The sequence below is a fragment of the Globicephala melas genome, chromosome X (genome assembly GCF_963455315.2).
Source record: "Globicephala melas chromosome X, mGloMel1.2, whole genome shotgun sequence".
NCBI lineage: Eukaryota > Metazoa > Chordata > Mammalia > Artiodactyla > Delphinidae > Globicephala > Globicephala melas.
In genome coordinates, this window is record NC_083335.1 from 32531619 (window position 1) to 32543954 (window position 12336).

General features: G+C 39.0%; 1 long non-coding RNA gene across 1 annotated transcript in view; it reads left to right on the forward strand.

Annotated features, from left to right (window-relative positions):
- LOC132594600 (uncharacterized) overlaps positions 1 to 12100 on the forward strand; it is a 49499-nt gene extending 37399 nt beyond the window's left edge. Inside the window, exons 2-3 of the long non-coding RNA XR_009560793.1 lie at positions 5669 to 5782; positions 11964 to 12100. This is a non-coding gene — a long non-coding RNA (uncharacterized lncRNA). The remainder of the gene's footprint in view (positions 1 to 5668; positions 5783 to 11963) is intronic.
- The last annotated feature ends 236 nt before the right edge of the window (positions 12101 to 12336 follow it).

Here is a 12336-nt window from a genome sequence, read left to right on the forward strand (position 1 = left end):
TGGATTTACTCTGTTTACTGCAGCCTCCTTGCTAAAGGATTTGGACTTAAGTCTCTGAGGCCTGACCTAAAATACAATCTGATATACACCATGCTATAATTAAAGCCTACCTCCCCTCATCCTCAGTTACTAATTTATTTCCATTGAATCAAATTTGCTCATTTGCCCATATAACTCTTTCCCAGAAGAAACCTTAGGTCCTACAGTAATATCCTTTCCAGCCTCACCAATTATCCTGACAATGCCTAAATTGTACCTGGAGCCCCTGCTACATTCTTCACTTTCCCATTAACCCCAGTAAAAAGTGTGCTGTCTTTATTAAGAGTCTAACCCCACTCAATAATCAGCCTGAGTAATTGACACTTCTTTCAGTGAGAGCTTACACAATACTAAGGCACTGAGAAGAGAGAAAAGTGGAGCCATCTGGTCTTGTCTATTAGTTCACACAAGTTGCCACAGCCCTGTTGCTACTCTCCCTGTTCTGATGACTCATGGGGCCCAGCAGGAAGCTGCTGTTCAGTGCCTGCTTGGGACATGGCAATCTTTCTGTTGGGACACTGGTATATTTTATGAGATTTCTTATGGTCCTATCTTAGACACACATCCCATAGCCATTTCCTTTCTGGAGTCATGAGACCTCACTATTCACACTGCCAAGAATCAGGACACAGGCCTTTGTTTTTGATATCCACATACTTCTTGCTTTCCATTTTCCGTGTCTCTTAGCTCAGGGAACTATCCAAACTGTGGAGGGAAAGCCCCATCGTCCCATCATTCACAACACTTACGAATTCATTTAATTCAACATACTTCTCCCATCTAGCTCAGCTGGGGTGGGGGTAGGGTAAGGTTTACAGGAACATTTGAAATAGCTGTTAGAAAGCCTTGGAGTGGGTTTCTAGCAGCTTCTTGTTGCTTTTTTTGGAATTTGTATATGTGGAGAGGTAGTTCACTCTTACTATCTTCAGCTTTGGGATTTTTAACTGAAATTGTGACAGAAAAAGTCCCATTTGTAAGTCTGTAAATCTTCACCAGTAAATGTCAATCTTCCCCCTAGGTATAGCAAAAGTGCACGTACTTCCCTAACTCTTACCTGTTCTCTTAGGAACAGTCCTCTTCCAAGGCTGGAGAGGTCCCTCTCTAGCATCCTGAAATACAGGCAACGCATAGTGTAATCTGGGATGGATGGCACTGTGGGACTACCCCAAGGAGAGTGCTGGTCAGAGATAATGAGAAAAATAAAATAAGGAAGCATGTTAGTCATTGTATAGTAGGACAAACCAAGGCTGTGTGATTAAATTGCTCTCATTGATGTAGTCACTAATTAGTGTAAATAAGTCAGTTGTTAACACAGAATTCCAGGGGAGATAGCAAGCTGCTATGGCCCAGGGATAAGAACACCTTGATGTCTCGCTAGGGATAGGTAAAGAAGGGCAGGAGATTGGCACTGTGGAGAATACAGGCAATAGAGTGCTTTGTAAATAGCAGGTTACTGCAGTAGGCTAACATGCTCCTTAGGGGACTATGTTACTAGATAGAGACCATGCTCAGTTCAACTTTGGGATGCTATGAAGCACAAAGTTCATAGAAAACATGGGAATTAAAAGATTTGAAATGTGTGCAACAGACCTTATGAGTAAGCTCCAATGACTGGAGTGTACATGTGTATGTGGCAATACTGCAAATTTTTGAAATTTTGCAAGAAGACAGGGATGTCTGAAAAACCACTCAGAGAGAAGATAGTGTCAAATGTAAGGTGACCATCCTATCGATCAGTTGATGGATTGATCGATTGGTAGACTTTCCTCTTCTCTAGCATCGCCTGGCATTGTGTGGTGACCCACGGTGGCGACTCCCTGACCAATGTCTACCTGTGCTGCAATCTTTTAATGACAGTGCCCTGCAGCCCTTGGGCTCAGTTGACTGACTCTCCTTTGGACAGTCTCCACAGTTTTTGGAGTGATGCCAGAGGAAGCAAACCCCAGGGTTTCAAGGGAACCCTTTGGGTACCATTCAACTGGGAAACCCCACACCAGGACAGCCTCCAGGTGTCACATTTGTGATAATGGTCACAGCACTCAGCACAAGACTAAGCACACATTTAACCAGAAGGACAAGTGGGGCAAGGGTTCAGTGAAAGGAGTAAGCCAAGCACTGGAATAAGGATGCAGAGTACGCATCCATCAGTGAGTAAACATTTAAACGTTCTTCTTCTTCTTTTTTTTTTTAACTCTATTTTATATTGGAGTATAGCCGATTAGCAATGTTGTGATAGTTTCAGGTGCACAGCAAAGCGATTCAGCCATACATATACATGTATATAAACCTTCTAATGATGCATGATGGTTGTTTGGTCTAATTAACTAAAAGACATTATCCTCTGTTAAACAATAGGAATTCTTTCCACTTATCACAAAAAAGAGGAAAATAAAAAGAAGCTTCCACATGGATCACTCCCAGCTGCATATGGTGCCTTGTCAATGACTAGTTAAGATAGTCCCCTGAGGATCCATGGGTTTTGGGGTTTTTTTTTAAGATTTTTTTAAAATTAATTTATTTATGTATTTATTTTTGGCTGCATTGGATCTTTGTTGCTGTGCGCAGGCTTTCTCTAGTTGCGGCGAGCGGGGGCTACTCTTCATTGTGGTGCACGGGCCTCTCCCTGCGGTGGCTTCTCTTGTTGCGGAGCCCGGGCTCCAGGTGCGCGGGCTTCAGTAGCCGTGGCACACGGGCTTAGCCGCTCCACGGCATGTGGGATCTTCCTGGACCAGGGCCCGAACCTGTGTCCCCTGCCTTGGCAGGCGAATTCTCAACCACTGTGCCACCAGGGAAGCCCCATGGGTTTTTTTTTTTCCATTTGAGGTGAGATCTTCTTAATTAGGCAGCCCAAGAGTGTGAAGGCTGCCAGGAGAAGAGTCAGTTGTCTTGACCAAGGGCGTAATAGGACAGATGGTGGAAAATAAGTTTCTGACTTTTCAGGATCCACAGGGGATGGATCACCTTGGCTGATCCCATGACATGTGCTGCTGTCCAAATTGAAGAAACAAACAAGCAAAAAATAACTGTGAAAGCTAAATAACAGGCTAATGTTGGCAAAAATGGCAAAGGACATTTCAAAATTCTCTCCTCCATAAAAGCAATGAGAAAACAGATAAAATGTATCAGAATCAATGTTTTCAGAGCTCTGGAAATTAACAAAAAGCTTATGACAATTTTGGAAATGTTTATTCAAGAAAAACATCTGTATCTTGATTAGAATAGTGAGCTGTGGTGTTTTAACATCTCTTATTTACACTACATTCTTTCCAGCTCTGTGGTAGTCATAATCACAATAAAAACCAACATAATGGGAGCACTGGAGGGAGTAGGACAGTTCTGGAGTTCCTTCAAAGCCTCACTCCCAGAGAACTGCTATTATTTGACTGATCCTGGAATGTCCCTACTTGCAAGAATGTACTCAGAGCTCACATAGTCCTAAAAACCCTTTTCTTGGGGGTATTTGTCAAAAATATTTACAAGCATTGTTTAACCTCAGGATTGCCTTAAATAGTGGACAATAGTTGGAGCAAAAAAAAGAAAAAACAACAGGCTAACCAAAAACTTAAAATGAAAAGCTGGAGAATGAGATGTCCAAATGAACTTTTAAAGGCTCTTATGTATTCCTGGGAGTCTAGATGACCACACACATGCCCAGGCTGTGTGCAGCTCATCAAAAATTTGAGAAAGCCCTAAGTACTGAGTAAGGTAACTGTGTAGGTAAATATAACATATAGTTAAATGTATTTTTGTTTATAAATTTTTTCTATTTAAAAGAAAAGTTTTTTTCTATTTAAAAAACTAAAATAAAGAATTTGGACCCCTGCCTCACCTCACACCATATACAAAAATTAACTAGAAAAATTAACTCAAAATAGATCAAAGACCTAAGTGTCATAGGTAAAACTATAAAAACAGACTCACAGACATAGAAAACAAACCTATGGTCACCCTAGGGAAGGGAGGAGGGACATTAGGGGTATTGGCTTAACGGATAAAAGCTACTATACACAAGATAGATAAGCAAAAAGGATTTACTATATAGCATGGAGAATTATACCCAGTATCTTGTAATAACCTATAATGTAGTATAATCTGCAAGAATACTGAATCACTATGCTATACCCACCCTTGAAACTAACAAAATATTTTAAATCAACTATATTTCGATTTTTAAAAATGAAAAAAAACTCTTACAAGAAAATTAGATGTCAATCATCGTGACCTTGAATTAGACAATGATTTCTTGGATATGACACCAAAAGTACAAGTGACAAAAGAAAAAAAAAACAGATGAGTGGCTCTTCATCAAAGTTGAAAACAGTTTGCTTCAAAAGATGTCATCAAGAAAATGAAAAGACAATGTACAGGATAGGGGAAAATATTTGCAAATCATGTATTTAAGGGTATAGTACCCAGAATATAAAGAACACACAGCTTATTAACAAAAAAGCAAATAACCCAACTAAAAAACAGACAAAATACACGAATATACATTTATCCACAAAAGATCTAGGACTGGCCAATAAGTGTATAAAAAATACTCACCATCACTAGCTATTAGGGAAATGCAAAGCAAAACCACCATGTTATATCACTTTACACCCACTAGGATGGCTATGATTTAAAAAATATGGAAAGTTACAAGTATTAGTAAGGATGTAGAGGAACTAGAATATACATTGCTGTTGGAATGTAAAATAGATTAGCTGCTGTGGAAAATATTTTGGCGGTTCCTCAAAATGTTAAACATAGAGTTACCATATGACCCAGTGATTTCACTCCTAGGTATATAGCCAAGACAAGTGAAAACATATGTCCGTACAAAACCTTGTGCATGAATGTTCATGGCAGCATTACTCATAACAGCCAAAGAGTGGACCCAACCCAAATGTCTATCAACCAGTATATGGATACAACCAAATGTGGTATATCCGTACAATGGAATATTATTCAGCCAGAAAAAGGAATGAGTTTCTGAGACAAGCTACAATATGGATAAACCTAGAAAACATTATGCTAAATGACGGAAGCCAGACATAAAAGTCCACATATTACATTTCATTTACATGAAATGTCCAGAATACGAATCCACAGAGAGAGAAAGTAGATTAGTGGTAGCCAGGGCTTGGACAGGACAGGGAGGAATACATGCTAATGGTAAAAGGTTTCTTTTTGCATAGATGAAAATGCTCTGAAGTTAAATAGTGGTGATTTTTGTACAGCCTCGTGACTATACTAAAACGTGTTGAATTATACATTTTAAAAGGATGAACTTGACAGTATGTAAATTATATCTCAAAAAAATTTAGACAGCAACAAAAGGTATCCCATAGAGCTGAGGTATCCAATACAGAAGCCACTAGTGACATGTAACTAATTACCACTTGAAATATGGCTGGCCTGAATTGTGATATGCTGTAAGTGCAGAATACATACCAAATTTTAAATTAGGTAAACTATCTCATTAATAAATTTTAATATTTGATTAAATATTGAAATAATATTTGTATGTATGGCTGTAAATAAAATACACTGTTAAAAATAAGTTCTTTTTTTAAACGTGGGGTGCTGGAAATTTTTAACTTATATCTGTGGCTTACATTTTTTTATTCACATTGTATTTTTATAGGAGAGTGCTTCATTAGAAGGATAGTACATGAAACCCACCACGGTTTTCTTTGGTACCTGGATAGTTAACACTGGACCTTACGTTTCAAGTGGTTCCTGGAAGGAGGCCTGTGGGGTGAGTAGGGAATATTGATTGCTGTGGTGGTGGGTGGGTGCAAGAAAAGGAGAGACTGGAAACAATGCTGATTTCTAATGATAAAAAATGAAAAGAGCCTGGGAATGCAAGATTGTTATTCATTGGTTTATTGGTTAGAATCAAATTTGGGGAGTCAAGATTACTAGGACTAAAACATTTATGGCTGAATAATATGTAGCAATCAGTGAAGAAATCTTGAAGATTCATGTATGCATGCTTTGTTAAAAGAAACCAATTCCCTCCTCTCACTGAAATAAACAGGAAAATAAATGGAAACACAGGCTACCACATTGAATCCTTTCAGCCGTTTATACCTCCATGCAATTGACTTCTTTGAAAGTTTGCTAAGGAAATGTTTTTATTTCCACTATGGTCAGTGCCTCATAAATAGGAAGCCTAGGGGTGAAAAGGCTACCCAGAGGAGGGTCATGTGGCCTGACCCAGCACTAAGGTGCAGTGTTATTTAAAGAGGACAAAAGAGGCAGACGTTGGTCAGTGCACCCTCAAGCTTTCAGAACCCAGAGCACATCAATTGACAGACTGCATGATTTAATGGGCTATTGATGAAATAGAAGAAGAAAACAAAAATACATTGAAAATCTAAATTTAAAGAAAGCAGTTATTTGGATACTACATAACAGGTAGATGTCAGTGATGGCATCTCTAACTTTCAAGACTCATGTGGGTTAATCTTGGTTGATTACAAAACCTGGGGGCTATTGTTTACATAAAAGAAGGAAACAAAAGTAAATTCCAAAGACTTAAGAAAATGGGAAATATGTTTAAAAAGGTGGAAAAAAAGAACAAGGAAAAGTTTCTCTTAGATGGATAATGAATAACTCAGGAAGGCTATTAGTCGTATGTGTGGTTCTAGGTTATACAACAAAAGATTTACAGTTCAAGTGGCTTCACAAAGCTACTGGTGGGTTGGGGTGGAAAAAAGGGGGTAAAGCAGAAAACTCACTTATCGTGAATAGAAAGCTGACATGCCAACAGCTTTTTGCAAAGGCAAGCTTTCAGTTTAGAGGCTCCATTTGTTTAAAAGATTAAAACATTTAAGGCTGCAAAATTTGAAGCCACCGGAAAAATGGATGCTTCATTTTCTCTAGTTAACAGTAAAGCTATTTTCTTTTTTTTACAAGATAGGAATTTCTTCCTTTTACCATTAAAGGAAGAAAACAAGAAAAAAAAAAAGGCAAGTGGCTGCCATAGGGCACCATCCCAGTCACTTATACCTCCTAAGGGAAGGTCACCTCTGCTTGACCCAGAGGGCTAACATAACTTTCTGTTGGAGAAATCTCTAAAGAGACATGCTAGGGGGGAAAAAAATCTTGTATTTAAAAAGAAAACAAACAAAAAAACATAAAAATGGGGGGATGGTGGGGAATTATGACATTCAAACTTTCTAGTCATTTATACCTGCATCTTAATGAATTTGTGTTTTGTGGAGACAAGTTTTTACTTTTTAAATGTTTTGGGGAAGAACTTGAAATAAAAGCCTGGTATTGAGAAGAGAAAGAATAAGATGGTCTCAATGCAGAGGAAGGTCAGCTTTGTCAGACCAAAGAGGACAGCATGTGCTGCTGTTTTAAGATGACAGAAAATGGAGACATTCATGGGGACATTTCTAAAGAGGCAATAAGGAAAAAAATGAACTTACAATGAAAAAAGCAATGAACTCTCCCACACACAACACACACATATCCTACACACAGGAAAAAACCACCCCAAAGAGCTCTCATATACACGACTTTCAGTCTTGTATACCTACATACCTGTGAGAGACTTACAAATTTCTTAAGTGTGTGTGTGTGTGTGTGTGTGTGTGTGTGTGCGCGCGTGCGCACGCGCTCGCCCGTGCGCATGTGTTTCTTTGGGGACAAGGCTGGGAGTAGGATCCAAGCTGACAGCAAGAGAAAGAGGCAGGAAGAATGACAAAAGGCTGTTGGCTAGAGGGTCACTCTGGGGACACTCTGGGAATAGCAAATCATTGTTAATCAATTATAGAACTTTGAGACATTAGACAGGGAGTCTCCAAGCTTACATGATGACCTACCAAGCTTTTACCTTGGCTGACTAAAGACTTAGTGGCTCTTTTCTAAATAGGAAAAAACAAACACAAATTTCCCAAAGTGAAGACAACTAAGAAGTATCCCTTTCATGGATAATTATTGAGAACCACCACATTTTTAAGGAGTCGTCAGGGACCACTGATTTCTGAGGCGGTGGTGGAGTGCAAGAACGAACAAACTAGTGGTTACCAGTGGGGAGAGGCAAGATAGGGGTAGGGGATTAAGAGGTACAAACTACTATGCATAAAATAAATAAGCTACAAGGATATATTGTATAGCACAGGGAATATAGCCACTATTTTATAACTATAAATTGAGTATAACTTTTAAAAATTGTGAATCACTGTGCTGTACTCTCTAACTTACATAATATTGTACATCAACTTTATCTCAATTTAAAAAATTTTTTAAAATAAAGAAAATAGGTAGACATTGACGAAGGAGAGCATTTTAGGACAAATGATTTCACCTCGACAAACCACATGACTGAGGTTCTGATGTTAAAACAGAAATTTTAAAAAGTATAACATTCGAAAAATGTAGTAACTATTAGTATCCCTTTATGGGCTAATACCTGAAGGTCATCATTCCTTTGTGAGGTGCCAGGACACTTAGAATAAGACTTTATGGCTTAAGTGGATAATGGAATGAGGATACTGAATTTTGTGGGTGTACAAAGAAGAGGTTTACCAAAATTCTGGCTTCCAGTCAATAAAATAACTAAAATGAAAAGAGCCTCCTGGAAAGGCAAACTCCTTGTTTACTGGCACCATTAGCTAGACCTGAAGTTAGAGTCCAAGAGGGAACATAATGCTCAGATTAAAACATTTGGATAGGCAGAACACTCTATGACATAAATCAAAGCAAGATCCTTTCTGACCCACCTCCTAGAGTAATGGAAATAAAAACAAAAATAAACAAATGGGACCTAATGAAACTTCAAAGCTTTTGCACAGCAAAGGAAACCGTAAACAAGACCAAAAGACAACCCTCAGAATGGGAGAAAATATTTGCAAATGAAGCAACCGACAAAGGATTAATCTCCAAAATTTACAAGCAGCTCATGCAGCTCAATAACAAGAAAACAAACAACCCAATCCAAAAATGGGCAGAAGACCTAAATAGACATTTCTCCAAAGAAGATATACAGACTGCCAACAAACACATGAAAGAATGCTCAACATCATTAATCATTAGAGAAATGCAAATCAAAACTACAATGAGATATCATCTCACACCAGTCAGAATGGCCATCATCAAAAAATCTAGAAACAATAAATGCTGGAGAGGGTGTGGACAAAAGGGAACACTCTTGCACTGCTGGTGGGAATGTGAATTGGTACAGCCACTATGGAGAACAGTATGGAGGTTCCTTAAAAAACTACAAATAGAACTACCATATGACCCAGCAATCCCACTACTGGGCATATACCCTGAGAAAACCAAAATTCAAAAAGAGTCATGTACCAAAATGTTCATTGCAGCTCTATTTACAATAGCCCAGAGATGGAAACAACCTAAGTGCCCGTCATCGGATGAATGGATAAAGAAGATGTGGCACATATATACAATGGAATATTACTCAGCCATAAAAAGAAACGAAATTGAGCTATTTGTAATGAGGTGGATAGACCTAGAGTCTGTCATACAGAGTGAAGTAAGTCAGAAAGAAAAAGACAAATACCGTATGCTAACACATATATATGGAATTTAAGAAAAAAATGTCATGAAGAACCTAGGGGTAAAGCAGGAATAAAGACGCAGACCTCTTAGAGAACGGACTTGAGGTTATGGGGAAGGGGAAGGGTGAGCTGTGACAGGGCGAGAGAGAGTCATGGGCATATACACACTAACAAACGCAGTAAGGTAGATAGCTAGTGGGAAGCAGCCGCATGGCACAGGGATATTGGCTCGGTGCTTTGTGACAGCCTGGAGGGGTGGGATGGGGAGGGTGGGAGGGAGGGAGACGCAACAGGGAAGACATATGGGAACATATGTTTATGTATGACTGATTCACTTTGTTATAAAGCAGAAACTAACACACCATTGTAAAGCAATTATACCCCAATAAAGATGTTAAAAAAAAAAAAAAAAAAAACATTTGGAACTCCAGAGTGTATAATCATATGAGGAAATCTCTAGGTCTTCATGAGAAAATATCTCCAAAGCATACCGCACACTAGCTGTAGCCAACTACATGGTACTATTCTCTGTTTTAAAGATAAGAAAATCCATCCCTTTGCCAAAAAGAGAAAGAATGAAGACAGGGAGTCTACCACATTGAGCCCCCCAGTTGTTCGTAATTTAAATTTGCAAAGCCCAAGCGCCAAGTCTTCTCTAAGGGGAGCCCCTTGGCCTGACCCAGGGGGTACAGTGTGCTATTACTTAAAGATTAAAGAATAGGTAGATACTGGTGAGAAAGTCTTTTAAGTTTTTAGGTCCCACAGGGGTTCACCTTGGCTGATGAAACAAAGGAGATATTTTTTAAATAAAAGAAAATAAACATTTTCAAAACTAAAAAATAGCAACAAAAAGTATTGATTTCAGGGAACAAACAAGAAGGTCACCACTCCTTTGTGTAATGCCAGGATTTCTAAGAGAAAACTTTATGGCTTGAATGTCTTACATGATGAGGCCTGAGGAGTATTGATTCCTGTGCGTATATGGGAAGGAAGGGGGTTGATGAAATAAAAATTAGCCAAGAAGCCGGCAAACTTCAAGACACAGAAGGCCTCCCAGGAAGGCCAACTCCCCATTAGAGGGTCCATTGGCTAGACCCAAGGACAAGGTGAACAGAGAGCCCAGGGTCTTAACCTTTCTGATCTGTCCTGAATGTTTGCTTTAGCAAAGCTGAAGTGGTCATCTTTTATTAAAAGATAATAAGAGCTTCCTCTCACTAAAAAAGGAAAATGATAAAAATGATTGAGAAAAAACAACACACACATACGCACACACACAAACATTGCACACTAGGAAAAACTCGCTAAACTTGGGGCTTCCACATTGAAACCTACCAAAGGTGTTTTTATTTCCTGATGATGTGGTTTGTTTATTTGTTTGTTTTTCTCTTGTGGCAAGCCTACCAAAAGTTTGTTTTCAGTGATACAATGTTTTTATTGAGGGCTTCCTTTATTCCCAAAGGGAGACATTGGAAAGCATTCCCTACCCCCACCTAAAGGAAGAAAACAAAATAAATGACAGTAAGAAAAGCTAGCGGGGGAAGCCAGTGGTTCAATAAACTCTATAATTTGTATATACTCTACACTTTTTATACTTTGATGTATATATTGAAAGCTCAATTTTTATAGAAATTACATAGAGTAAGAAAAAGAGCACCTGGAGACTGGATATGTGGGAATTTCACAAAGGGAAGATCAGGTCACATGCATCATGTATCAGTTGCCTTCTTAGGAATCATGAAGAAAAGCTAATGCAAGCTTCAGTTAAAGGTACAGTCCATCTGTGAGTCAAAAATTTGATTGTCATCTCTTATTCTGGGCTAAAATGGAAGCTCTGAAGAGGCAGCTGTTGCTTTGTGTAACAACCCACATTTTAATGATTTCTAGCCAAGCTCGGACCAGATGACCTTCAGGACAATTGGCCCATTAATCAGCAGGATGCCTCATGATTATTTGATGTCATTCAGCTCTTTATTTTCACACAAAACTCTATTATTAGCCTTGTTTCTATCAAAGAGCCACAGGCACAAAGCCAGCTATGGTCAACCTGAATATTTGCATTTATAGGAAGATGTTGTTCTGCAAAGGATGGAAGTCAGTGAGAACTAAAGCTGGCTGTGGTATGAGGGATAAAATTGGAAGTGCATGTCATTGGTAGACTGATAGCTTCAGCAGCTAGTTTTCCTGCCACTGCCTTGGCTTGTAAGTGGTCTTCCCTATAGGCAGTGCTCTCAGAGATTGCTTTGAAGGGCTCAGGAAGTAGCCTTGGAAGCTAAGTACTCAGATGTGGGTAACGAGGTTCATTCTGAAAGCAAAGTCTTATGTCAGTTCAGAGGACTTGAGTTTCAGAAAAGTTGATTACAGATCTAGCAAGAATTCTCATTTTATACTTTTCATTCTTCCTCACAGGAAAAACTTAAAAGACCTCCACAAGCCTTGACCACAGCCAACTCTGGATTTTAAGGTCACAGAGCACTCTTGGCAAAAGATGAGATGAAGGAGGTTCAAAGGGTTGAGAGTCCTTTATGCTCCATTCTATTTCAGTGGTAAGAAATATCAGAGACCCTTACAAAAGGACTTGAGTTGTTGAAGCACCATCTCATTGGTCAGAACAGAGGAGCAGTGGGAGGTTTTAGAGAAATGGCCTTATGAATGTACAGGCAAGACACTCTGATAATCTACCAACCTCCTTCTCTGAGGGGGGCTAACCAGACCCCTGGACAACTATATAGAACTTGCTCTTTAGTTCACTAATTTATGGGAAAAAATAAAAAAAATGTCT